The sequence below is a fragment of the Tachyglossus aculeatus genome, chromosome 5 (assembly GCF_015852505.1).
Source record: "Tachyglossus aculeatus isolate mTacAcu1 chromosome 5, mTacAcu1.pri, whole genome shotgun sequence".
Classification (NCBI taxonomy): domain Eukaryota; kingdom Metazoa; phylum Chordata; class Mammalia; order Monotremata; family Tachyglossidae; genus Tachyglossus; species Tachyglossus aculeatus.
Genome location: NC_052070.1, coordinates 8159078 through 8186788, shown reverse-complemented (window position 1 = coordinate 8186788; position 27711 = coordinate 8159078). Strand labels below are relative to the sequence as shown.

Here is a 27711-nt window from a genome sequence, read left to right as displayed (position 1 = left end):
GGGTTTAGCACACTGCTCGATATATAGTAAGCACTTAACAAATACCGCAATTATTACCACAATTATTATTCACCCCAGGGTTTAGCACACTGCTCGATACATAGTAAGCACTTGACAATTATCACAACTATGAATATTAACAGCATTTAATAAGTGTGCCAAGCATTGGACAAAGCAGCGGAGGGAGAGGTAATCAGATCACAACTCTCCCTGCCTGCCATGGGGCTCACGCTCCGAGAGAGAGAGAGGGAGAAGAGGGGATAACCCCATTTTACAGATGAGGAAACAAATCCAGAGGAAATGAAGTCATTTGACCAAAGTCACACAGCAGAGCCAGGATTAGAAACCCTGCTTTTTTGTTTTGTTGTTGTTTTTAAATGTATTTGTTAAGTGCTTACTATGTGCCAAGAAGCAGCGTGGCTCAGTGGAAAGAGCCCGGGCTTTGAAGTCAGAGGTCATGGGTTCAAATCCCCGCTCCGCCAATTGTCAGCTGGGTGACTTTGGGGAAGTCCCTTAACTTCTCTGGGCCTCAGTTCCCTCATCTGTAAAATGGGGATTAAGACTGTGAGACCCCGTGGGACAACCTGATCACCTTGTAACCTCCCCAGCGCTTAGAACAGTACTTTGCACATAGTAAGTGCTTAATAAATGCCATTATTATTATCATTATTATTAATAAATGCCATAATTATTATTACTGTTCTAAGCCCTCAGTTAGATACAAGGTAATTGGAGAAGCAGCACAGCATAGTGGATGGAGCATGGGCCCAGGAGTCAGAAGGTCATGGGTTCTAATCCTGGCTCTGCTGCCTGTCTGCTGTGTGACCTTGGGCAAGTCACTTCACTTCTCCGTGCCTCAGTTCCCTCATCTGTAAAATGGGGATTGAGACTGTGAGCCCCACGTGGGACAGGGACTCTGTCCAACCCCACTCCCTTGTATCCACCCCAGCATTTAGTACAGTGCCTGGCACATAATAATAATAATAATAATAATAATAATAATAATAATAATGGCATTTGTTAAGTGCTTACTATGTGAGCCCACTGTTGGGTAGGGACCATCTCTATATGTTGCCAATTTGTACTTCCCAAGCGCTTAGTACAGTGCTCTGCACACAGTAAGAGCTCAATAAATATGATTGAATGAATGCAAAGCACTGTTCTAAGCACTGGGGAGGTTACAAGGTGATCAGGTTGTCCCACAGGGGCCTCACAATCTTAATCCCCATTTTACAGATGAGGTAACGGAGGCACAGAGAAGTGAAGTGACTTGCCCGAAGTCACACGGCTGACAGTTGGCGGAGCCGGGATTAGAACCCATGACCTCTGACTGCAAAGCCCGGGCTCTTTCCACTGAGCCACGCTGCTTCTCATAGCAGCACTTACCAAATACCACAGCTGTTATTATTATTAGGCTGGTCACAGTCCCTGTCCCACATGGGGCTCACAGTTTTTAATCCCCATTTTCCAGATGAGGGAACCGAGGCCCAGAGAAGTGAAGTGACTTGCCCAAGGTCACCCAGCTGACAAGTGGGGGAGCCGGGATGAGAACCCGGGTCCTTCTTACGCCCAGGCCTGGGCTCTAGCCACTAAGCCACACTGCTTCTCTTCTTCTAGACTGTGAGCCCACTGTTGGGTAGGGACCGTCTCTATACGTTGCCAACTTGGACTTCCCAAGCGCTTAGTACAGTGCTCTGCACACAGTAAGCGCTCAATAAATACGATTGATTGATTTCCAAGGAGACCGTGGAACCAGGCTACCCGCACTGGCTCTGGCCTGGGCTCGGAGCAGCCCAGTGGGAACGATGGAATGGCCACCCATCCTATCCCAACCCACTCCCCCTTTCCTTCTCTTCCCTGCCCAACCTAGCCTGGCATCCTCACCATGCCCGGAGCCAGGACCGGCCCAGCTGGATCATCATCATCATCATCATCAATCGTATTTATTGAGCGCTTACTGTGTGCAGAGCACTGTACTAAGCGCTTGGGAAGTCCAAGTTGGCAACATATAGAGACAGTCCCTACCCAACAGTGAGCGGGTCTGCAGACAAACAGAGCCTACACCTGGGGGGCTGGGAAGTTGGGGGGTGGGGGCTCGGAGGGCTGGGAAACTAGGGAAGCAGTGTGGCTCAGTGGAAAGAGCCCGGCCTCTGGAGTCAGAGGTCATGGGTTCAAATCCAGGCTCCGCCGCTTGTCAGCTGGGTGACTTTGGGCGAGTCACTTCACTTCTCTGGGCCTCAGTTCCCCCATCTGGAAAATGGGGATGAAGACTGTGAGCCCCCCGTGGGGCAACCTGATAATAATAATAATGATGACATTTGTTAAGCGCTTACTATGTGCAGAGCACTGTTCTAAGCGCTGGGGGGGGGATACACGGTGATCAAGTTGCCCCATGTGGGGCTCACAATCTTAATCCCCATTTTACAGATGAGGTCACTGAGGCTCAGAGAAGTTAAGTGACTTGCCCAAGGTCACACAGCAGTCATGGGGTGGAGTCGGGATTCGAACCCAAGACCTCTGACTCCAAAGCCCGGGCTCTTTCCACTGAGCCACAGTCACCTTGTAACCTCCCCAGTGCTTAGAACGGTGCTTTGCACATAGTAAGCGCTTAATAAATGCCATCATCATTATTATTACTAGAGAAGACGAGAAGAGAAGCAGCGTGGCTCAGTGGAAAGAGCCCGGGCTTTGGAGTCAGAGGTCGTGGGTTCAAATCCCGGCTCCACCACTTGTCAGCTGTGTGACTTTGGGCAAGTCACTTAACTTCTCTGGGCCTCAGTTCCCTCATCTGTAAAATGGGGACGAAAACTGTGAGCCCCACGTGGGACAACCTGATTACCTTGTATCTACCCCAGCGCTTAGAACAGTGCTTTGCACATAGTAAGCGCTTAACAAATACCAACATTATTACTAGGGGCCAGGGAAGACCATGGAGCAAGGGAGGGCTGAGGGGGCCGAGGGGCTGGGGGCGTCCGAGGGGGCTTTGAGCCAGAGGGCCTGGGGGTCTGGTGGTCTGGACGTCCAGGAGTCTGGGGGCAGAGAAGCTGGGGAATGGGAGACGGGGGAGTCTGGGGAGTGGGAGGAGGGCGACTGGGACCCTGGAGGCTGAAGGCTTGGGAGGCCAGGAAGCTAGGGAAGCGGCGTGGCTTAGTGGATTAAGAGCCCAGGCCTGGGAATCAGAAGGACCTGGGTTCTAATCCTGGCTCCGCTCCACGTCTGATAAGTGACCTTGGGCAAGTCACTTTACTTCTCTGGGCCTCAGTTCCCTCGTCTGGAAAATGGGGATGAAGGGTGTGAGACCCAGGTGGGACAGCGGCAGTGTTCAAATGATCTACCCCCAGGATCTATCTAGCCCAGAGTTTAGAACAGTGCTTGGCACATAGTAAGTGCTTTACAAGTATTATTATTATTATTATTATTATTATTATTATTATTATTAGGGGGCCTGGAGGCTGAGGGGCTGTAGGGGTGGGGGGGCATGGAGGTCTTGGTGGGCTGGGAGTCTGGGGGAGCTGAGGGGATGCGGGTAATGAGGTGATGGAGGCTGGGGGAGCTGAGGGGATGGGGGGCCTGGGGGAGCTGAGGGGTGGGGGGACTGAGGGGATGGAGGGCTGAGGAGGCTGGGGAGACCTGAGGGGATGGGGGGGCCGAGAGGATGAGGGCTGGGGGAGCTGAGGGGATGGAGGGACTGAGGGGATAGGGCGCTGAGGAGGCTGGGGAGACCTGAGGGGATGGGGGGCCTGGGGGTGGTGGGAAGCCTGAGGGAGCCGAGGGGATGGGGGGCTGAGGGGATGGGAGGCTGAGGAGGCTGGGGAGACCTGAGGGGATGGGGGACCTGGAGGAGATGGGGAGCCTGAGGGAGCTGAGGGGATGGGGGGCTGAGGAGGCTGGGGAGACCTGAGGGGTTGGGGGGCCTGGGGGTGGTGGGAAGCCTGCAGGAGTTGAGGGGATAGGGGGGCTGAGGGGATGGGAGGCTGATGAAGCTGGAGAGACCTGAGGGGATGGGGGACCTGGAGGAGGTGGGGAGCCTGAGGGAGCTGAGGGGATGGGGGGCTGAGGAGGCTGGGGAGACCTGAGGGGATGGGGGGGGCGAGAGGATGGGGGGCTGAGGAGGCAGGGATGGGGGACACTGAGAGGATGGGGGGCTGAGGAGGCTGGGGACAGCTAAGGGGTTGGGGGGCCTAGGGGAGGTGGGAAGCCTGAAGGAGTTGAAGGGATGGGGGTGCTGAGGGGATGGGAGGCTGAGGGGATGGGGGGGCCTGGGGGAGGTGGGAAGCCTGCGGGAGCTGAGGGGATGGGGTGGGGGGCCGAGGGGACAGGAGGCTGAGAAGGCTGGGGAGAGCCAAGGGGGTAAGGGGGACTGAGGGGATGGAGGCTGGGGGAGCTGAGGGGATGGAGGGACTGAGGGGATGGGGGAGTGAGGGGATGGGGTGGCTGAGGAGGCCGGGGGAGCTGAGGGGTTGGGGGGCCTGGAGGAGCTGAGGGGATGGGGGGGCTGAGGAGGCGGGAATGGGGGGACTGAGGGGGTGAGAGGGCTGAGGAAGCTGGGGAGACCTAAGGGGCTGGGGGGCCTGGGGGTCGTGGGAAGCCTGTGGGAGTTGAGGGGATGGGGGGAGGTTGAGGGGATAATGAATAATAATAATAATGGCATTTGTTAAGCGCTTACTATGTGCAAAGCACTGTTCTAAGCACTGGGGAGGATACAAGGTGATCAGGTTGTCCCACGTGGGGCTCACAGTCTTCATCCCCATTTTCCAGATGAGGGAACTGAAGCACAGAGGAGTGAAGTGACTTGCCCAAAGTCACCCAGCTGACAATTGGCGGAGCCGGGATTTGAACCCACGACCTCTGACTCCGAAGCCCGGGCTCTTTCCACTGAGCCACGGGGATGGGGGGACTGAGGGGATGGGGGGCTGAGGAGGCTGGGGAGACCTGAGGGGATGGGGAGGGCTGAGAGGATGGGGGGGCTGAGGAGGCAGGGATGGGGGGACTGAGGAGGCTGGGGAGAGATGAGGGGATGGGGGATTGAGGGGATGGGAGGCTGAGGAGGCTGGGGAGAGCTGAGGGGATGGGGGGCCTGGGGGAGGTGGGGACTGAGGAGATGGGGGACCTGGGGGAGGTGGAAAGCTTGAGGGGGGCCCGGGGAAGAAGCCCAAACCGCACGTTCCGGCAAACACTGACCTCAGTCAAGCCTCTGGAGGATGCAGCGCAGATCGGAGGCAGGAGAATGGACGGAGAGAGATGGGCAGCCACCGACAGAGACGGACGGAGAGACAGGGAGAGACAGAGGAGGGCAGAAAACGTGACTGTCCTGCAGGGCCTACTGAACCCGCAGACGAGGCAGGAGCAGGGACAGGCCCTGCCCCCTAACCCCCTAACCCCCTAACCACCCCCAAAACCCCCACCCCACAACAGCTGCTCCAAAAAGATAAAGGAGGCCCAGCCCGGCCTAACTCAGCTCCTCCGCCAGCCCCTGCCCCACTGCTTACTACACTCATAATCGAGGTACCCGTTATAAGCGCTCACTGTGTTCCAATCAATCAATCGTATTTATTGATCGCTTACTGTGTGCAGAGCACTGTACGAAGCGCTTGGGAAGTACAAGTTGGCAACATCTAGAGACAGTCCCTACCCAACAGTGGGCTCAGTTCCAGGCACTGTTCTGAGCGAGGGGGTAGATTCATTCATTCAATCAATCGTATTTACTGAGCGCTTACTGTATGCAGAGAACTGGACTAAGCACTTGGGAAGTACAAGTCGGCAACATATTTGGAAGCAGCATGGCTCATGGAAAGAGCCTGGGCTTTGGAGTGAGAGGTCATGGGTTCAAATCCCGACTCCGCCAATTGTCAGCTGTGTGACTTTGGGCAAGTCACTTCATTTCTCTCTGCCTCAGTTCCCTCATCTGTAAAATGGGGATTAAGATTGTGAGCTCTATGTGGGACAACCTGATCACCTTGTATCCCCCCAGTGCTTAGAACGGTGCTTTGCACATAGTAAGCGCTTAACAAATACCATTATTATTATTATTTGGAGTGAGAGGTCATGGGTTCAAATCCCGGCTCCACCACTTGTCAGCTGTGTGGCTTTGGGGAAGTCATTTCACTTCTCTGGGCCTCGGTGACCTCATCTGTAAAATGGGGATGAAGACTGTGAGCCCCTTGTAACCTCCCCAGTGCTTTGCACATAGTAAGCGCTTTATAAATGCCATTATTATTAGAGAAGCAGCGTGGCTCAGTGGAAAGAGCCTGGGCTTTGGAGTCAGAGGTCATGGGTTCAAATCCCGGCTCTACCAGCTGTCAGCTGTGTGACTTTGGGCAAGTCACTTCACTTCTCTGTGCCTCAGTTCCCTTATCTGTAAAATGGGGATTAAAACTGTGAGCCCCCCATGGGACAACTTGATCACCTTGTAACCTCCCCAGAGCTTAGAACAGTGCTTTGCACATAGTAAGCGCTTAATAAATGCCATCATTATTTATTATTATTATTATATAGAGACGGTCCCTACCCAACAACGGGCTCACAGTCTAGAAAGGGGAGACAGATGACAAAACACAACATGTGGACAGGTGTCAAGTCCTCAGAACTAAGGCTAGATGCACATCATTAACAAAATAAATAGAATAGTAAATATGTACAAGTAAAATAAATAGAGTAAGAAATCTGTACAAACATATATAAAGGTGCTGTGGGGAGGGGAAGGAGGTGGGGGGGATTCATTCATTCATTCAATCGTATTTACTAAGCGCTTACTGTGTGCAGAGCACTGTACTAAGTGCTTGGGAAATACAAGTTGGCAACATATAGCGACGGTCCCTACCCAACAGAGGGCTCACAGTCTGTAAGGGGGAGACAGACAACAAAACAAAACATATAAACCAAATGAAATAAATAGAATAAATATGTACAAGTAAAATAAATAAATAAATAAATAGAGTAATAAACATGTACAAACATATATACATTTATACAGGTGGTGTGGGGAGGGGAAGGAGGTAAGGCAGGGGGATTCACTCATTCATTCAATCATATTTATTGAGCGCTTACTGTGTGCAGAGCACTGGACTAAGAGCTTGGGAAGTACAAGTTTGCAACATATAGAGACGGTCCCTACCCAACAGCGGGTTCACAGTCTAGAAGGGGGAGACAGACGACAAAACAAGACATATAAACCAAATAAAATAAATAGAATAAATGTGTACAAGTAAAATAGAGTAATAAATATGTACAAATATATATACATATATACAGGTGCTGTGGGGAGGGGGAGTAAGGGCAGCGGAAGGATGGGGAGGAGGAGAGGATAAAGGGGGTGAGTGTGGGAAGGCCTCCTGGAGGAGGTGAGCTCTCAGTAGGGCTTTGAAGGGAGGAAGAGAGCTAGCTTGGCGGATGGGCGGAGGGATTGGGGGCATTCCGGGCCAGGGTAAGGACGTGGGCCGGGGGTCGATGGCGGGACGGGCGAGAACGAGGCCTAACGGTGAGGAGGTGAGCAGTGGCAGAGGAGCGGAGGGTGTGGGCTGGGCTGGAGAAGGACAGAAGGGAGGTGAGGGAGGAGGGGGCCAGGGGATGGATGGATGGACAGCCTGGAAGCCCAGAGTGAGGAGTTTTTGCTCGATGCGGAAGCCAATCGGGTGAAACACAGTCCCCTGTCCCACGTGGGGTTCACGGCCTTCATCTCAGTTTTACCGATGAGGCCCAGAGAAGTGAAGTGACTCTCCCAAGGACGCACAGCAGACAGGTGGCGGAGCCGGGATTAGAACCCAGGTCCTTCTGACTCCCGGGCCCGGGCTCTTTCCACTAGGCCTCGCGGTTTCTCATTATTATGATTGGGAACAATAATACTCATTATGACGCTTATTGGTATTCGTTAAGCACTTACTATGGGCCGGGCACTGTTCTAAGTGCCAGGGTAGAGACAAGCTAATCAGGTTGGGCACAGTTCCTGTCCCATGCGCGGCTCACAGTCTATTTTACAGACGGGAAAACTGAGGCCTAGAGAAGCTAAGTGACTTGTCCAAGGTCACGCGGCAGGTCAGTGTCTGCTTTTCTGCCTACCTGCTCTGCTCTGCCCTCTCCTCCACCTGGCAATAAGTCATCTCCATTCATTCATTCGTTCATTCATTCATTGAATCGCATTTACTGAACACTTACTGTGTGCAAAGCACTGTACTAAGCGCTTGAGAGAGTACAATACAGCAGTAATTCCCAGACTGAGCCCCCTTTTTCCTCTCCTCTTCCCCATCGCCCCCCATGCCCTACGGCCTTCCCCTCCCCACAGCACTTGTATATATTTGTACAGATTTATTACTCTATTTTACTTGTATGTATTACTACTCTTTTTATTTTATTAATGCTGTGCATATAGCTATAATTCCATTTATTCTGACATTTTTGACACCTGTCTCCACATTTTGTCTTGTTATCTCTCTCCCCTTTCTAATAATAATAATAATAATGGCATTTATTAAGTGCTTACTATGTGCAAAGCACCGTTCTAAGCGCTGGGGAGGTTACAAGGAGATCAGGTTGTCCCACGGGGGGCTCACAGTCTTAATCCCCATTTTACAGATGAGGGAATGGAGGCACAGAGAAGTGAAGTGACTTGCCCAAAGTCAGACAGCTGACAATGGACAGAGCAGGATTTGAACCCATGACCACTGACTCCAAAGCCCAGGCTCTTTCCACTGAGCCACGCTGCTTCTGTAGCCTGTGAGCCCATTGTCGGGTAGGGACCGTCTCTACCTGTTGCAAACTTGTCATTCCCAAGCGCTTAGTACAGTGCTCTGCACACAGTAAGCGCTCAGTAAATACGATTGAATGAATGAATTCGCTCCATGCTCTTCAACTCCCAGGCCCACTGCCTTCATCACGCTTTCTGATGTTTCGCTCTTTCAGAAGCAGTGTGGCTCAGTGGAAAGAGCACGGGCTTGGGAGTCAGAGGTCATGGGTTCGAATCCCAGCTCAGCCACTTGTCAGCTGTGTGACCTCGGGCAAGTCACTTCACTTCTCTGGGACTTAGTTACCTCATCTGGAAAATGGGGATGAAGACTGTGAGCCCCACGTGGGACAACCTGATCACCTTGTATCCCCCCCCAGCGCTTAGAACAGTGCTTTGCACATAGTAAGCACTTAACAAATACCACTATTATTATTATTATTATGTTTAACTCCTTCCTCCAACCCCCTGCCCCGACACATGTTTAGTCCAGTGCTCTGCACACAATAAGTGCTCACTGAGTACCATGGATTCCCCCTTTTAGACTGTCTGTCTCCCCCTTTTAGACTGTGAGCCCACTGTTGGGTAGGGACCATCTCTATATGTTGCCAACTAGTACTTCCCAAGCGCTTAGTACAGTGCTCTGCACACAGTAAGCGCTCAATAAATACGATTGATGATGAAACAGCGTGGCTCAGCGGGAAGAGCCCAGGCTTTGGAGTCAGAAGTCGTGGGTTCAAATCCCGGCTCCGCCACTTGTCAGCTGGGTGACTTTGGGCAAGTCACTTTACTGGGCCTCAGTTCCCTCATCTGTTAAAAGGGGATGAGGACTGTGAGCCCCCACATGGGACAACCTGATCACCTTGTAACCTCCCCAGCGCTTAAAACGGTGCTTTGCACATAGTAAGCGCTTAATAAAGGCCATTATTGTTGTTATTATTATTATTAATTGATTGATTGATGGATCCAGGAGCAGTGGGGTTCTGTGACTCAGTGGAGGAAATGGGCAGACAAGGTCAGCCGTCAGCCCAGTGAGAATTCAATGGATGGTCAGCAGGGGGCGCCAAGGACCTGCGCCTTTTTAAATGGTATTATTATTATTATTATTATTAATATAATAATAATATTATTATTATTAATAATAATAATAATAACGGCATTTGTTAAGCGCTTACTATGTGCCAAGCACTGTTCTAAGCACTGGGGAAGCTACAAGGTAAATCAGGTTGCCCCACATGGGGCTCACAGTCATAATCTCTACCTCCTTCCCCTCCCCACAGCACCTGTATTAGATGGTTGTACAGATTTATTACTCTATTTATTTTCCTTGTACATATTTACCATCTTATTTATTTTGTTGATGATGGGCATCTAGCTTTACTTCTATTTCTTGACACCTGTCCACGTGGTTGTACAGATTTATTACTCTATTCCACGTGGTTGTACGTGGATGTAGATTTATTTCTCTATTTATTTTCCTTGTTCATAGTTACTATTCTATTTATTTTCTTAATTATGTGCATCTAGCTTTACTTCTATTTATTCTGATGACTTGACACCTGTCCATGTGTTTTGCTTTGTTGTCTGTCTCCCCCTTCTAGACTGTGAGCCCGCTGTTGGGTGGGGACCGTCTCCAGTTGTTGCCGACTTGTCAATCAATCAATCAATCGTATTTATTGAGCGCTTACTGTGTGCAGAGCACTGTACTAAGCGCTTGGGAAGTCCAAGCTGGCAATATATAGGACTTGTCCTTCCCAGGCGCTTAGTCCAGTGCTCTGCATACAGTAAGCGCTCAATAAATACGATTGAATGAATCCCCATTTTCCAGATGAAGTATTCATTCATTCATTTATAGTCATTCTGTCCTATTTATTGAGCGCCTACTGTTTGCACAGCACTGCACTAAGTGCTTGGGAGAGTACAATAGAACAATAAACAGACATATTCCCTGCCCACAGTGAGTTTACAATCTAACCAATCGTATGTACTGAGCGCTTACTGGGTGCAGAGCATTGGGCTAAGCGCTTGGGAGAGGACAATGCAACACAGTTGGTAATAATAATAATAATGATGATGGCATTTATTAAGCACTTACTATGTGCGAAACACTGTTCTAAGCGCTGGGGAGGTTACAAAGTGCTCAGTGGAAAGAGCACGGGCTTGGGCATCCGAGGTCATGGGTTCAAATCCCCGCTCTGCCGCTTGTGAGCTGTGTGACTTTGGGCAAGTCACTTAAATTCTTTGTACCTCAGTTACCTCATCTGTAAAATGGGGATTAAGATTGTGAGCCCCACATAGGACAACCTGATCACCTTGTATCCTCCCCAGTGCTTAGAACAGTGCTTTGCACATAGTAAGTGCTTAACAAATACCAAAATTATTATTATTATTATTATTAGGTTGTCCCATGTAGGGCTCACAGTCTTAATCCCCATTTTCCAGGTGAGATAACTGAGGCACAGAGAAGTTAAGTGGCTTGCCCAAAGTCACACAGCAGACAAGAGGAGAAGCAGCGTGGCTCAGTGGAAAGAGCCCGGGCTTTGGAGTCAGAGGTCATGGGTTCAAATCCCAGCTCTGCCAACTGTCAGCTGTGTGACTTTGGGCAAGTCACTTCACTTCTCTGGGCCTCAGTTACCTCATCTGTAAAATGGAGATGAAGCCTGTGAGCCCCCCGTGGGACAACGTGATCACCCTGTAACCTCCCTAGTGCTTAGAACAGTGCTTTGCACATAGTAAGGGCTTAATAAATGCCATCATTATTATATTATATTATATTACATAATATATAATATAATATGATATAATATAATATAATATAAGTTGCCAACTTGTACTGCCCAAGCGCTTAGTACAGTGCTCTGCACACAGTAAGTGCTTAGTAAATATGACTGAATGAATGAATGTTATTATTATTATCATCTTGTAACCTCCCCAGTGCTTAGAACAGTGCTTTGCACATAGTAAGTGCTTAATAAATGCCATTATTATTAAGAGGCAGAGTCGGGATTAGAACCCATGACCTCTGACTCCCAAGCCCGGGATCTTTCCACTGAGCCACGCTGCTTCTCAAGGAGGTAGATGCACTCCCTTCCCACAAGCGCTTACAGTCTAGAGGATGAATAATAATAATAACAATAACGACAATGATGATGATGACAGTAGTATTTGTTGGGCACCCACTATATACCAAGCACCCCACTTTGCGCTGGGGTAATAATAATAATTAAGGTATTTGTTAAGTGCTTACTACGTGTCAGGCACTGCATTAAGAACTGGGGTAGATACAAGCTGATCAGGTTGAACACAGTCCCTGTCCCACATGGGGCTCACAGACTTCATCCCCGTTTTACAGATGAGGAAACTGAAACACAGAGAAGCTAAGTGACTTGCCCAAGGTCACACAGCAGATAAGTGGTTGAGCTAGGACTAAAACCCACCATCTTCCGACTCCCAAGCCTTTGCTCTCTCCAGGACAGGTCCTCTAGACTAAATTCATTGCGGGTAGGGAATGTGTCCATAATAATAATAATAATAATAATCAATCAATCAATCATATTTATTGAGCGCTTACTGTGTGCAGAGCACTGTACTAAGCGCTTGGGAAGTACAAGCTGGCAACATATAGAGACAGTCCCTACCCAATAGTGGGCTCACAGTCTAGAAGGGGGAGACAGAGAACAGAACCAAACATACTAACAAAATAAAATAAATAGAATAGATATGTACAAGTAAAATAAATAAAGAGTAACAAATATGTACAAACATGTATACATATATACAGGTGCTGTGGGGAAGGGAAGGAGGTAAGATGCGGGGGATGGAGAGGGGGAGGAGGGGGAGAGGAAGGAAGGGGCTGAGTGTGGGAAGGCCTCCTGGAGGAGGTGAGCTCTCAGTAGGGCCTTGAAGGGAGGAAGAGAGCTAGCTTGGCGGATGGGCAGAGGGAGGGCATTCCAGGCCCGGGGCATTTATTGGCATTTATTATGCATATTATGCATTATTATACATTTATGGCATTTATTAAGCGCTCACTATGGGCAAAGCACTGTTCTAAGCGCTGGGGAGGTTACAAAGTGATCAGGTTGGCTCACACAGTCTTAATCCCCATTTGACAGATGAGGGAACGGGGCCCAGAGAAGCGAAGTGACTTGCCCAAAGTCACACAGATGACAATTGGCAGAGCTGGGATTTGAACCCATGACCTCTGACTCCAAAGCCCGGGCTCCTCCGACGGAAACCCGGGTCCTCTGACTCCGATGCCTGCGGTCCTTCCACCGGGCCGCACCACTTCCCTATTACTGCCTAGAAAATTAAAGGCTCACGCCACAACCCGGGCTGAACAAATCCCCAGTGGAGATGGGAATTGACATCACGGGGGGACTCGAGGCTAGCTAGAGATGGCTCAGGCAAGATGCACCAACTGTAGGGTGCCAGGGAGAATCAATCAATCAATCCATCGTATTTATTTAGCGCTTCCTGTGTGCAGAGCACTGTACTAAGCGCTTGGGAATTGCGCTTGAGAGCTAGCTCTCTTCCTCCCTTCAAGGCCCTACTGAGAGCTCACCTCCTCCAGGAGGCCTTCCCACACTCAGCCCCTTCCTTCCTCTCCCCCTCGTCCCCCTCTCCATCCCCCACATCTTACCTCCTTCCCTTCCCCATATCACCTGTATATATGTATATATGTTTGTACATATTTATTACTCTATTTATTTATTTTACTTGTACCTATCTATTCTATTTATTTTATTTTGTTAGTATGTTTGGTTCTGTTCTCTGTCTCCCCCTTCTAGACTGTGAGCCCACTGTTGGGTAGGGATTGTCCCTATATGTTGCCAGCTTGTACGTCCCAAGCGCTTAATACAGTGCTCTGCACACAGTAAGCGTTCAATAAATACAATTGATTGATTGATTGATTGACTGATTGGGAAGTCCAAGTTGGCAACATACAGAGACAGTCCCTACCCAACAGTGGGCTCACAGTCTAAAAGGGGGAGACAGAGAACAAAACCAAACATCTCAGGGAGGGGAGGGAGACCAGGGCCAGCCATTCTCCTGTTGGTTGGGGGGTAGGGACCTCAAAGTGAGGTACGACCTTGCTTTAGGGCAGATTCAGTGCTCTGACCCTGGTGAAAACATTCTCTGTCTTTGGGCCCATTCTAGCTGAGTTTTTCAAGGACGCAGGGGAACATACAAGATGTATTTCCCTTCAAGGCCCTACTGAGAGCCCACCTCCTCCAGTAGGCCTTCCCAGACTGAGCCCCCTCCTTCCTCTCCCCCTCCTCCCCCTCTCCATCCCCCCATCTTACCTCCTTCCCTTCCCCATAGCACCTGTATATATGTATATATGTTTGTACATATTTATTACTCTATTTATTTATTTATTTTACCTGTACATATCTATTCTATTTCTTTTATTTTGTTAATATGTTTGGTTTTGTTCTCTGTCTCCCCCTTCTAGACTGTGAGCCCACTGTTGGGTAGGGACCATCTCTATATGTTGCCAACCTGTACTTCCCAAGCACTTAGTACAGTGCTCTGCACACAGTAAGCGCTCAATAAATACGATTGATGATGATGATGATGTATTTATACCACCCTAATTCTGGTTAGGCAACAGACAAGAAAGGCTTTTCTTTCATAGGTTCCAGTATTCAGAAGAATCCCAGCTTGCTGGTCACAAGAATTCTTCTTATTTGGCAACAGGAAACACCAGCTAGATTGGAGGAGCAGCATGGCATAGTGGATAGAGCCCGGGCCTGGGAGTTGGAAAGTCAAAGGGTCCAGTCATGGCCCTGCTAGTTGTCTGCTGTGTGACCCGGGGCAGGTCACTTCACTTCTCTGGGCCTCAGTTCCCTCATCTGTAGAATGGGGATCGAGACTGTGGGCCTCACGTGGGACAGTGACTGTGTCCAACCCGATTTGCTTGTATAATAATAATAATAATAATGGTATTTGTTAAGCTCACCTTAACTCACCTCCTCCAGAAGGCCTTCCCAGACTGAGCCACCTCCTTCCTCTCCCCCTCATCCCCCTCTCCATCCTCCCTATCTTACCTCCTTCCCTTCCCCACAGCACCTGTATATATGTATATATGTTTGTACATATTTATTACTCTATTTATTTTACTTGTACATATCTATTCTGTTTATTTTATTTTGTTAATATGTTTTGTATTGTTCTCTGTCTCCCCCTTCTAGACTGTGAGCCCACTGTTGGGAAGGGGCTGTCTCTATATGTTGCCAACTTATACTTCCCAAGCGCTTAGTACAGTGCTCTGCACACAGTAAGCGCTCAATAAATACGATTGATTGATTGACTGATTGATTGATTGAACAAGGCCCACTGGAGATGGGAAATGACATCACAGAGGGCCAAGGGAATAACCGGACCCCGCTCAGTCTCCATCGGGCCTTGTTCAGCGTGGCTGAGCAAGGCTCAATGGAGAAAGGAAATGACATCACAAAAGGCGAGATGGCTCAGGCAAGATGCACCAATTGGAGGGCACTCAAAAGAAATAAAAATAAATGATGCCATTTGTTAAGCGCTTACTATGTTCTAAGCCCTAAACAAGAGGAACTGACAAGAGGAAAAATCTCCGGGAGGGACAGGAGGCCCTCGTCTCCCCCTCGTCCCCCTCTCCATCCCATCTTACCTGCTTCCCTTCCCCACAGCACCTGTATATATGTATATATGGTTGTACATATTTATTACTCTATTTATTTATTTATTTATTTATTTTACTTGTACATTTCTTTCCTATTTATTTTATTTTGTTGGTATGTTTGGTTCTGTTCTCTGTCTCCCGCTTTTAGACTGTGAGCCCACTGTTGGGTAGGGACTGTCTCTATGTGTTGCCAATTTGTACTTCCCAAGCGCTTAGTACAGTGCTCTGCACATAGTAAGCACTCAATAAATACGATTGATTGATTGATTAATTGATTGATTGAGGCCAGGAGCGGGCCTGCTAGTAGGGAAGAACACGGACCTGGGAATCAGAAGGTCATGGGTTCACTCATTCATTTACATTTATTGAGCACTTACTGTGTGCAGATCACTGGACAAAGCGCTTGGGAAGTACCAGTCGGCAACATCTAGAGACGGTCCCTACCCAACGATGGGCTCACACTCAAGAAGGGGGAGACAGAAAACAAAACAAAACACGTAGACAGGTGCCAAAACCGTCAGAATAAACAGAATTATAGCTATGTGCACATCATTCCTAAAGTAAATAATCCCTGCTCTGCCACTTGTCTGCTGTGTGACCTTGGGCAAGTCACTTCACTTCTGTAGGATGGAGACGGTGAGGCCCACATGGGACGGGGACCCAATTTGCTTGTATCCACCCCAGGGCTTAGTACAGTGCCTCGCACATAGTAAGTGCATAACAAATACCGCAATTATTACTGATGGGAGTGGGGGTGGGGGGAAGGGGGCCGAACAAGGCCAGATGGAGATAGGAAATGACATCACAAAGGGCCTAGAGCATAACTAGAGACCATTCAGGCAGGAGGGCGAACCTCCTCAAGGGACAGGAGGCCAAGAGCGGCCCTGCTCCTACTTGGGGGTGGCAGAGGCTGGGTGGAGGCCCGAAAGTGACATCACAGAGGGCCTGGAGTATAAGTAGACATGGCTCAAGCAGGAGGAGCCACTCGCAGGGTGCCAGCCAAAGGAAGAGCTTCAGGAGGAGAGGCCCAACCCCGGAGGAGATAAGCGGGTAGACCTGGGATCCGTGGGCCACGTCCCGGAGCTGGGGCTGGGGAGGAGGATGAGGATGAGGAGATCCATCCAGGGGCGGGGGGCTGGAGCCATGGGGGAGGGAGCCAGGGAAGGCTGGAGCCTCACGGATGGCGGGAATCAGGACCCAGGCCTTAGCTAGGTGACGATACGGGGTGGAAGGGTCGGAGGGGATGGGCAGTGCCCGGTCCACTGCGATGGTGCCCAATGGGCAGCAGGAAGAAGAGAAGTAGCGGACCAACCCTCCAGCCCTTCGGAGAGGACACGGAGCCGAGCGACGCCGAAATGCAACTCGTCAGGAGGAAGAGGAGGAGGACCGCAGCGGTGGACCCCAAGATATGTCAGACAGGAAGATCTCTGCCGAGGAAGCTGGACTTCCCCGGAACCATCAGACACAGGTGGAAGGAGGGGGCAAAGAAAAGGTGACACCAGGAGGGAATCCCCTGGGGGCGGAGAGGGCCGGGGCCCCCAGAGCCAACTCTTAGCTCTCCCTGGATTAGGGGACTGGGGGAGTTCCAGTGGCAGAGGGAAGAGGAGCAGCGGGGACCAGCAGAGCATGGTGACTTCAGGAGGACGGCAGCGGCAGCGGCGGACCCCAGCGCTGACAGACTTCAGACAGGAAGATCTCGGCCTTATAAGACGGACTCCCCTGGAACAATTAGCTGGAAGGAGTAGTCGGAGGTGGCGAGAGGAAAACGATCGGAGATGGAATCCCACAGGGGCGGAGCTGGCTAGGACCCATAGAGCCGAACCTTAGCTTTCCCAGGGCCAAGCAGTGTGGATGGGGAGGAGGGGCCGGGCAGTGACCCCCAGATTCGGCTAGGCCAGGGAATGGACTGCCAGTGGCAGAGGGAAGAGGAGCAACGCGGACCGGTAACTCATCAGGAGGAGACGGGCAGCAGCGGCGGACCCCAGTACGGCCAGATGTCGGATGGCAAGATCTCTGCCCAATAAGCCGGAACTCCCCCGGAACAATTAGCTGGAAGGAGAAGGGGGTGACAAGAGGAAGGTGGTCCCAAATGGGGGCGGAGAGGGCTGAGATCTCTAGAGCCAAATCTTAGCTTTCCCTGGGTCAGGCAGAGTGGATGGGGCAGGGAGGGCATGGATCTTCCGTCTGATCTCCCGTCCTCGTGTCTCTACCCACTTCAATCCATACTTCATGCTGCTGCCCAGATTATCTTTGTCCAGAAACGCTCTGGGCGTGTTACTCCCGTCCTCAAAAATCTCCAGTGGCTACCAACCAATCTGCGCATCAGGCAGAAACTTCTCACCCTGGGCTTCAAGGCTGTCCATCACCTCGCTCCCTCCTACCTCACCTCCCTTCTGTCCTTGTCCAGCCCAGCCCGCACCCTCCGCTCCTCTACCGCTAATCTCCTCACCGTACCTCGTTCTCGCCTGTCCCGCCATCGACCCCCGGCCCACGTCATGCCCCGGGCCCGGAATGGCCTCCCTCTGCCCATCTGCCAAGCTAGCTCTCTTCCTCCCTTCAAGGCCGTACTGAGAGCTCACCTCCTCCAGGAGGCCTTCCCACACTCAGCCCCTTCCTTCCTCTTCCCCTCGTTCCCCCTCCATCCCCCCATCTTACCTCCTTCCCTTCCTCACAGCACCTGTTTATACGTATATATGTTTGTACATATTTGTTACTCTATTCATTTATTTATTTATTTTACTTGTACATATCTATTCTATTTATTTTATTTTGTTAGTATGTTTGGTTTTGTTCTCTGTCTCCCCCTTTTAGACTGTGAGCCCACTGTTGGGTGGGGACTGTCTCTCTATGTTGCCAACTTGTACTTCCCAAGCACTTAGTACAGTGCTCTGCACACAGTAAGTGCTCAATAAATACGATTGATGATAGGGAACCCCCGGATTAGGTTAGGCCAGGGACTGGGGGAGTTCCGCTGGCAGAGAGAAGACAAGAAACGCTGACCGGTGGAGCAGGCAACTCATCAGGAGGAGGTGGGCAGCAGCGGTGGACCCCAGTACGGCCAGATGGCAAATGGGAAGATCTCCGCTAAGCAAGCTGGATACGCCCTGGGAAGGGGGAAGGAGGGGGCTGAGGGAAAATGATCCGAGATGGGGGTGGAGAGGGCTGAGGTCCCTGGAGCCAACCCTTAGCTGGACAGGCAGTGTGGATGGGGCAGGGAGGGGTTGCATAGTACCCTCTGGATCAGCTTAGGGCAGGGCCCGGAGGATTTACGGGGGCAGCGGGGAGGGGAGCAGGAGCGAGAATCTAAATACGGTCACTTGTCACAGGACCTCAGCACTGCCAGATGGAAAAACGGGAAGATCTCTGCCGAAAAAACTGGACTCCCCCAGAACAATCAGGTACCGGGTGGAGGGGGGTAAAGGGAAGATGATCCGAGATGGGGTCGGAGAAAGGTGAGATCTCTAGAGCCAACCCTTCCCTCGCCCTGGGACCACCAGGGCGGATGGGGCGGGGAGGGGCTGGGGAGTGACCCCTGGATTAGGCTAGGGCAGGGCCTGGGGGGGTCCCAGTGGCAAGAGGGAAGAGGAGCGCCAAGACGCGGTGACTCGTCGGGAGGAGGAGGACGGCGGCGGCGGTGGACCCCAATACTGCCGGACATCATCAAAGGCGAAGATCTCTACCGAGCAAGCTGGATTCCTCCCACTTCACATCCTATACTCACTTTCCCCCTTTCAGACCCTTATTAAAAGCACGTCTCCTAGAAGCCTCTCCTTCTAAGCCCTCATTTCCTTTCCGCGCAGCCCTTGCAATAGGAGCCCGTTGTTGGGTAGGGACCGTCTCTAGATGTTGCCGACTTGTACTTCCCAAGCGCTTAGTACAGCGCTCTGCACACAGTAAGCGCTCAATAAATATGAGTGAATTAATCTGCACCCCACCCTCAGTCCCACAATACAGGGACTGTGTCCAATTTGATTTGCTTTTATCCACCCCAGGGGTTATTACAGTGCCTGGCACAAACTAAGCACTTAACAAATACCATTATTATTTTGTCCAAACCCAACGTTTTATTCATTTCTATTCATGTCCTCCCCTCTAAGCTGTCGGCTCATGGCAGGCAGGGACGATGCCTACCAACTTTTCCTCAGCCGCCCTTTTCCCCAGCTCCCACCCCCTTCGCGCCCCCACGACTCATTCCTTTTGCTCTTCTCCCCTCTCCCTGCCCCACAGCACTTATGTATATCCGTACATATCTATAATTTTATTTATATTGATGCCCGTTTACTTGTATTGATGCCTGTTATCCTGATGGTATTGACACCTTTCTACTTGTTTTGTTGTCTGTCTCCCCCTTCTAGACTGTGAGCCCATTGTTGGGTAGGGACCGTCTCTGTTTCCGATTTGTACTTCCCAAGCGCTTAGTTCGGTGCTCTGCACATAGTAAGCAATCAATAAATACGATTGAATGAACAAATGAACATCCCTCCCCCAGGCCCCTGCAGACTATGAGCCCGTTGTGGTCTCTCTCTTTATTGCTGTATTGTACTTTCCCAGCGCTTAGTACAGTGCTCTGCACACAGTAAATGCTCAGTAAATATGATTGAATGAGCAGACGAATGAATGAAGGAATACCAACTCTGCTATACTGTACTCTCCCAAGAACTTAATAAAGTGCTCTGCACTGGAAGTGCTCAATAAATATGACTAACTGATTGATTGATTTGAGCAAGTTGGATCCTGCTGGGTTTATTAGCCGGATAAAGAAGGAGTGGGCAAAGGAAAGATGACCGAGATAATAATAATAATGGGATTATTAAGCACTTACTATGTGCAAAGCACTGTTCTAAGCACTGGAACAATAATAATAATAATGATGGTATTTGCTAAGTGCTTACTATGTGCCAAGCACTGTTCTAAGCACTGAGGTAGATACAGGGTAATCAGGTTGTCCCACGCGGGGCTCAGTCTTAATCCCCATTTTACAGATGGGGTAACTGAGACACAGAGAAGTTCAGTGGCTTGTCCAAAGTCACACACTGTTCCCCCTTTTAGACTGTGAGCCCACTGTTGGATAGGGACTGTCTTTATACGTTGCCAACTTGTACTTCCCAAGCGCTTAGTCCAGTGCTCTGCACACAGTAAGCGCTCAATAAATACGATTGATTGATTGATTGGCAGAGCCGAGATTCGAACCCACGACCTCCAACTCCAATCCCCTGGGGGACGGAGAAGGCTGAGATCTCTACAGATGGTTGAGATCATGTCTACTAGCTCTACTGTCCTCTCCCAAGTTCCGGCCTGTCTGTCCACCTGCCAGTCTGTCCTTCTGTGATTCTGTGTGTGTGTCTCCCGGCAGGAAGGCCTGGGAAGTGAGGCGGGGTGGCCGAGTGGCAGGGTGGCAGCCGGCCCTTCATTCATTCATTTAATCGTATTTATTGAGTTATTACTGTGGGCAGAGCACTGTACTAAGCGCTTGGGAAGTACAAGTGGGCAACATATTGGGTGTGAGCGATCGGACCGGGCCCAGGCGGGGAGGGTCCGCGTGCGAGCTCAGCCGGAGAAGGCTTCCCCGAGGCAGCGCGGCCCTGTCCGCTGGCCAGAGACTCAGAGACGGGGGTCTTGGCATGGCTGGCCTTGCGGGGGGTGGGGAGCAGTTTGGGGGGCTTCCAACGAAGAAGCACACTGACAGACAGATGGAGGATGGATCATCACGGCCCCTTCGGGGACAGGATGATTTAAATATCAGTTGGGCCTGGAGGGCAGCCCTGGGGCTGGTCGGTCCACCCTCTTGCCTTGGTGCTGTGTTCTTGCGGCCCTGCTGGGAGCCTGCTGCCAATTAAGGCGGGCACGGGCCCAGATGGGGCCACTAGCCCGGCCAGTTGGGGGCGGGGACAGGGGACTGTGATGATGATGATGATGATGATGATGCTGATGATGACTAGACTGTAAGCCCGTTGTTGGGTAGGGACCATCTCTATATGTTGCCAACCTGTACTTCCCAAGCGCTTAGTCCAGTGCTCTGCACACAGTAAGCGCTCAATAAATACGATTGATTGATTGATTGATTGATTGATTGATTGAACAAGGCCCACTGGAGATGGGAAATGACACCACAGAGGGCCAAGGGAATAACCGGACCCGCTCAGTCTCCATCGGGCCTTGTTCAGCGTGGCTGAGCAAGGCTCAATGGAGAAAGGAAATCACATCACAAAAGGCGAGATGGCTCAGGCAAGATGCACCAATCGGAGGGCACTCAAAAGAGATAAAAATAAATGATGCCATTTCTTAAGCGCTTACTATGTTCTAAGCGCTGAACAAGAGGAATTGACAAGAGGAAAAATCTCCGGGAGGGACAGGAGGCCAGGAGCGGGCCTGCTAGTAGGGAAGAACACGGGCCTGGGAATCAGAAGGTCATGGGTTCACTCATTCATTTACATTTATTGAGCGCTTACTGTGTGCAGATCACTGGACTAAGCACTTGGGAAGTACTAGTCGGCAACATATATTCATTCACTCATTCAATCGTATTTATTGAGCACTGTACTAAGCGCTTCGGAAGTACTAAGTTGGCAACACAAAGAGACAGTCCCTACCCAACAGCGGGCTCACAGTCTAGAAGGGGGAGACAGACAACAAAACAAAACATATTAACAAAATGAAATAAAGAGAATAAATATATACAAATAAAATAAATAATAGAGTAATAAATACGTACAAACATATATACATATATACAGGTGCTGTGGGGAGGGGAAGGAGGTAAGGCGGGGGGGATGGGTCCCTACCCAAAGACGGGCTCACAGTCTAGAAGGGGGAGACAGAAGACAAAACAAAACATGTAGACAGGTGCCAAAACCGTTACAATAAACAGAATTATAGCTATGTGCACATCATTCCTAAAGTAAATAATCCCTGCTCTGCCACTTGTCTGCTGTGTGACCTTGGGCAAGTCACTTCACTTCTCTAGGATGGAGACGGTGAGGCCCACATGGGACGGGGACCCAATTTGCTTGTATCCACCCCAGGGCTTGGTATAGTGCCTCGCACATTGTAAGTGCATAACAAATACCGCAATTATTACTGATGGGAGTGGGGGTGGGGGGAAGGGGGCCGAACAAGGCCAGATGGAGATGGGAAATGACATCACAAAGGGCCTAGAGCATAACTAGAGACCATTCAGGCAGGAGGGCGAACCTCCTCAAGGGACAGGAGGCCAAGAGCCGCCCTGCTCCTACTTGGGGGTGGCGGAGGCTGGGTGGAGGCCCGATGGAGACAGAAAATGACATCACAGAGGGCCTGGAGTATAAGTAGACATGGCTCAAGCAGGAGGAGCCACTCGCAGGGTGCCAGCCAGAGGAAGAGCTTCAGGAGGCGAGGCCCAGCGTCGGAGGAGGTAAGCGGGTAGACCTGGGATCCGTGGGCCACGTCCCGGAGCTGGGGCTGGGGAGGAGGATGAGGATGAGGAGATCCATCCGGGGGCGGGGGGCTGGAGCCATGGGGGAGGGAGCCAAGGAAGGCTGGAGCCTCACGGGTGGCGGGAATCACGGACCCAGGCCTTAGCTCGGTGACGATACGGGGTGGAAGGGTCGGAGGGGATGGGCAGTGCCCGGTCCACTGCGATGGTGCCCAATGGGCAGCAGGAAGAAGAGAAGTAGCGGACCGACCCAACCCTCCAGCCCTTCGGAGAGGACACGGAGCCGAGCGACGCCGAAATGCAACTCGTCAGGAGGAGGAAGAGGAGGAGGACCGCAGCGGTGGACCCCAAGATATGTCAGACAGGAAGATCTCTGCCGAGGAAGCTGGACTTCCCCGGAACCATCAGACACAGGTGGAAGGAGGGGGCAAAGGAAAGGTGACCCCAGGAGGGAATCCCCTGGGGGCGGAGAGGGCCGGGGCCCCCAGAGCCAACTCTTAGCTCTCCCTGGATTAGGGGACTGGGGGAGTTCCAGTGGCAGAGGGAAGAGGAGCAGCGGGGACCAGCAGAGCATGGAGACTTCAGGAGGAGGAGGACGGCAGCGGCAGCGGTGGACCCCAGCGCTGACAGACGTCAAACAGGAAGATCTCGGCCTTATAAGCTGGGATCCCCCGGAACAATTAGCTGGAAAGAGTAGTCAGGGGTGGCGAGAGGAAAACGATCGGAGATGGAATCCCACAGGGGCGGAGCTGGCTAGGACCCATAGAGCCGAACCTTAGCTTTCCCAGGGCCAAGCAGTGTGGATGGGGAGGAGTGACCGGGCAGTGACCCCCAGATTCGGCTAGGCCAGGGAATGAGGGACTGCCAGTGGCAGAGGGAAGAGGAGCAACGTGGACCGGTAACTCATCAGGAGGAGACGGGCAGCAGCGGCGGACCCCAGTACGGCCAGATGTCGGATGGCAAGATCTCTGCCCAATAAGCCGGAACTCCCCCGGAACAATTAGCTGGAAGGAGAAGGGGGTGACAAGAGGAAGGTGGTCCCAAATGGGGGCAGAGAGGGCTGAGATCTCTAGAGCCAAATCTTAGCTTTCCCTGGGTCAGGCAGAGTGGATGGGGCAGGGAGGGGATGGATCTCCCGTCTGATCTCCCGTCCTCGTGTCTCTACCCACTTCAATCCATACTTCATGCTGCTGCCCGGATTATCTTTGTCTGGAAACACTCTGGGCGTGTTACTCCCGTCCTCAAAAATCTCCAGTGGCTACCAACCAATCTGCGCATCAGGCAGAAACTCCTCACCCTGGGCTTCAAGGCTGTCCATCCATCACCTCGCCCCCTCCTACCTCACCTCCCTTCTGTCCTTGTCCAGCCCAGCCCGCACCCTCCGCTCCTCTACCGCTAATCTCCTCACCGTACCTCGTTCTCGCCTGTCCCGCCATCGACCCCCGGCCCACATCATCCCCCGGGCCTGGAATGGCCTCCCTCTGCCCATCTGCCAAGCTAGCTCTCTTCCTCCCTTCAAGGCCGTACTGAGAGCTCACCTCCTCCAGGAGGCCTTCCCACACTCAGCCCCTTCCTTCCTCTTCCCCTCGTCCCCCTCTCCATCCCCCCCATCTTACCTCCTTCCCTTCCCCACAGCACCTGTTTATACGTATATACGTTTGTACATATTTGTTACTCCATTTATTTATTTATTTTACTTGTACATATCTATTCTATTTATTTTATTTTGTTAGTATGTTTGGTTTTGTTCTCTGTCTCCCCCTTTTAGACTGTGAGCCCACTGTTGGGTGGGGACTGTCTCTCTATGTTGCCAACTTGTACTTCCCAAGCGCTTAGTACAGTGCTCTGCACGCAGTAAGCGCTCAATAAATACGATTGATGATAGGGAACCCCCGGATTAGGCTAGGCCAGGGACTGGGGGAGTTCCGCTGGCAGAGAGAAGACAAGAAACGCTGACCGGTGGAGCAGGCAACTCATCAGGAGGAGGTGGGCAGCAGCGGTGGACCCCAGTACGGCCAGATGGCAAATGGGAAGATCTCCGCTAAGCAAGCTGGATACGCCCTGGGAAGGGGGAAGGAGGGGGCTGAGGGAAAATGATCCGAGATGGGGGCGGAGAGGGCTGAGGTCCCTGGAGCCAACCCTTAGCTGGACAGGCAGTGTGGATGGGGCAGGGAGGGGTTGCATAGTACCCTCTGGATCAGCTTAGGGCAAGGCCTGGAGGATTTACGGGGGCAGCGGGGAGGGGAGCAGGGGCGAGCATCTGAATACCGTCACTTGTCACAGGACCTCAGCACTGCCAGATGGAAAAACGGGAAGATCTCTGCCGAAAAAACTGGACTCCCCCAGAACAATCAGGTACAGGGCGGAGGGGGGTAAAGGGAAGATGATCCGAGATGGGGTCGGAGAAAGATGAGATCTCTAGAGCCAACCCTTCCCTCGCCCTGGGACCACCAGGGCAGATGGGGCGGGGAGGGGCTGGGGAGTGACCCCTGGATTAGGCTAGGGCAGGGCCTGGGGGGGTCCCAGTGGCAGAGGGAAGAGGAGCGCCAAGACACGGTGACTCGTCGGGAGGAGGAGGACGGCGGCGGCGGTGGACCCCAATACTGCCGGACATCATCAAAGGCGAAGATCTCTACCGAGCAAGCTGGATTCCTCCCACTTCACATCCTATACTCACTTTCCCCCTTTCAGACCCTTATTAAAAGCACGTCTCCTAGAAGCCTCTCCTTCTAAGCCCTCATTTCCTTTCCGCGCAGCCCTTGCAATAGGAGCCCGTTGTTGGGTAGGGACCATCTCTAGATGTTGCCGACTTGTACTTCCCAAGCGCTTAGTACAGCGCTCTGCACATAGTAAGCGCTCAATAAATAGGAGTGAATTAATTTGCACCCCACCCTCAGTCTCACAATACAGGGACTGTGTCCAATTTGATTTGCTTTTATCCACCCCAGGGGTTATTACAGTGCCTGGCACAGACTAAGCACTTAACAAATACCATTATTATTTTGTCCAAACCCATCGTTTTATTCATTTCTATTCATGTCCTCCCCTCTAAACTGTCGGCTCATCACAGGCAGGGACGATGTCTACCAACTTTTCCTCAGCTCCCACCCCCTTCCGCGCCACCACGACTCATTCCCTTTGCTCTTCTCCCCTCTCCCTGCCCCACAGCACTTATGTATATCTGTACATATCTATAATTTTATTTATATTGATGCCTGTTTACTTGTATTGATGCCTGTTATCCTGATGGTATTGACACCTATCTACTTGTTTTGTTGTCTGTGTTCCCCTTCTAGACTGTGAGCCCATTGTTGGGTAGGGAGCGTCTCTGTTTCCTATTTGTACTTACCAAGCGCTTAGTACAGTGCTCTGCACATAGTAAGCACTCAATAAATACGATTGAATGAACGAATGAACGTCCCTCCCCCGGGCCCCTGCAGACTATGAGCCCATTGTGGTCTCTCTCTTTATTGCTGTATTGTACTTTCCAAGCGCTTAGTACAGTGCTCTGCACACAGTAAATGCTCAGTAAATATGATCGAACGAGCAGACGAATGAATGAAGGAATACCAACTCTGCTATACTGTACTCTCCCAAGAACTTAATACAGTGCTCTGCACTGGAAGTGCTCAATAAATATGACTAACTGATTGATTGATTTGAGCAAGTTGGATCCTCCTGGGTTTATTAGCCGGATAAAGAAGGAGAGGGCAAAGGAAAGATGATTGAGATAATAATAATAATAATAATAATGGCATTTATTAAGCACTTACTATGTGCAAAGCACTGTTCTAAGCGCTGGAACAATAATAATAATAATGGTATTTGTTATGCACTATGTGCCAAGCACTGTTCTAAGCACTGAGGTAGATACAGGGTAATCAGGTTGTCCCACGTGGGGCTCACAGTCTTAATCCCCATTTTACAGGTGGGGTAACTGAGACACAGAGAAGTTCGGTGGCTTGTCCAAAGTCACACACTGTTCCCCCTTTTAGACTGTGAGCCCACTGTTGCATAGGGACTGTCTTTATATGCTGCCAACTTGTACTTCCCAAGCGCTTAGTCCAGTGCTCTGCACACAGTAAGCGCTCAATAAATACGATTGATTGATTGATTGATAAGTGGCAGGGCCGGGATTCGAACCCACGACCTCCGACTCCAATCCCCTGGGGGACAGAGAAGGCTGAGATCTCTAGAGATCGTTGAGATCATGTCTATCAGCTCTACTGTCCTCTCCCAAGTTCCAGCCTGTCTGTCCACCTGCCTGTCTGTCCATCTGTGATTCTGTGTGTGTGTCTCCCGGCAGGAAGGCCTGGGAAGTGAGGCGGGGTGGCCGAGTGGCAGGGTGGCAGCCGGCCATTCATTCATTCATTCATTTAATCGTATTTATTAAGCTATTACCGTGGGCAGAGCACTGTACTAAGCGCTTGGGAAGTAAAAGTGGGCAGCATATTGGGTGTGAGCGATCGGCCCGGGCCAAGGCGGAGAGGGTCCATGCGAGCGCAGCCGGAGAAGGCCTCCCCGTGGCAGCGCGGCCCTGTCCGCTGGCCAGAGATCCAGAGACGGGGGTCTTGGCATGGCTGGCCTTGCGGGGGGTGGGGAGCAGTTGGGGGGGCTTCCAACGAAGCAGCAGACTGACAGACAGATGGAGGATGGATCAGGGCCCCTTTGGGGACAGGATGATTTAAATATCAGTTGGGCCTGGAGGGCAGCCCTGGGGCTGGTCGGTCCACCCTCTTGCCTTGGTGCTGTGTTCTTGCGGCCCTGCTGGGAGCCTTCCCCCAATTAAGGCGGGCACGGGCCCAGATGGGGCCACTAGCCCGGCCAGCTGGGGACGGAGACAGGGGACTGTGATGATGATGATGATGACGATGATGACTAGACTGTAAGCCCGTCGTTGGGTAGGGACCGTCTCTATACGTT

General features: G+C 51.4%; 1 protein-coding gene across 1 annotated transcript in view; it reads right to left on the bottom strand.

Moving 5' to 3' along the window:
• The window catches only part of ADD2 (adducin 2), a 161423-nt gene that overhangs the window by 86617 nt on the left and 47095 nt on the right, over positions 1-27711 (bottom strand). Inside the window, exon 2 of the mRNA XM_038747162.1 lies at positions 5182-5194. The gene's annotated coding sequence lies outside the window, so the exon portion shown is untranslated. The remainder of the gene's footprint in view (positions 1-5181; positions 5195-27711) is intronic.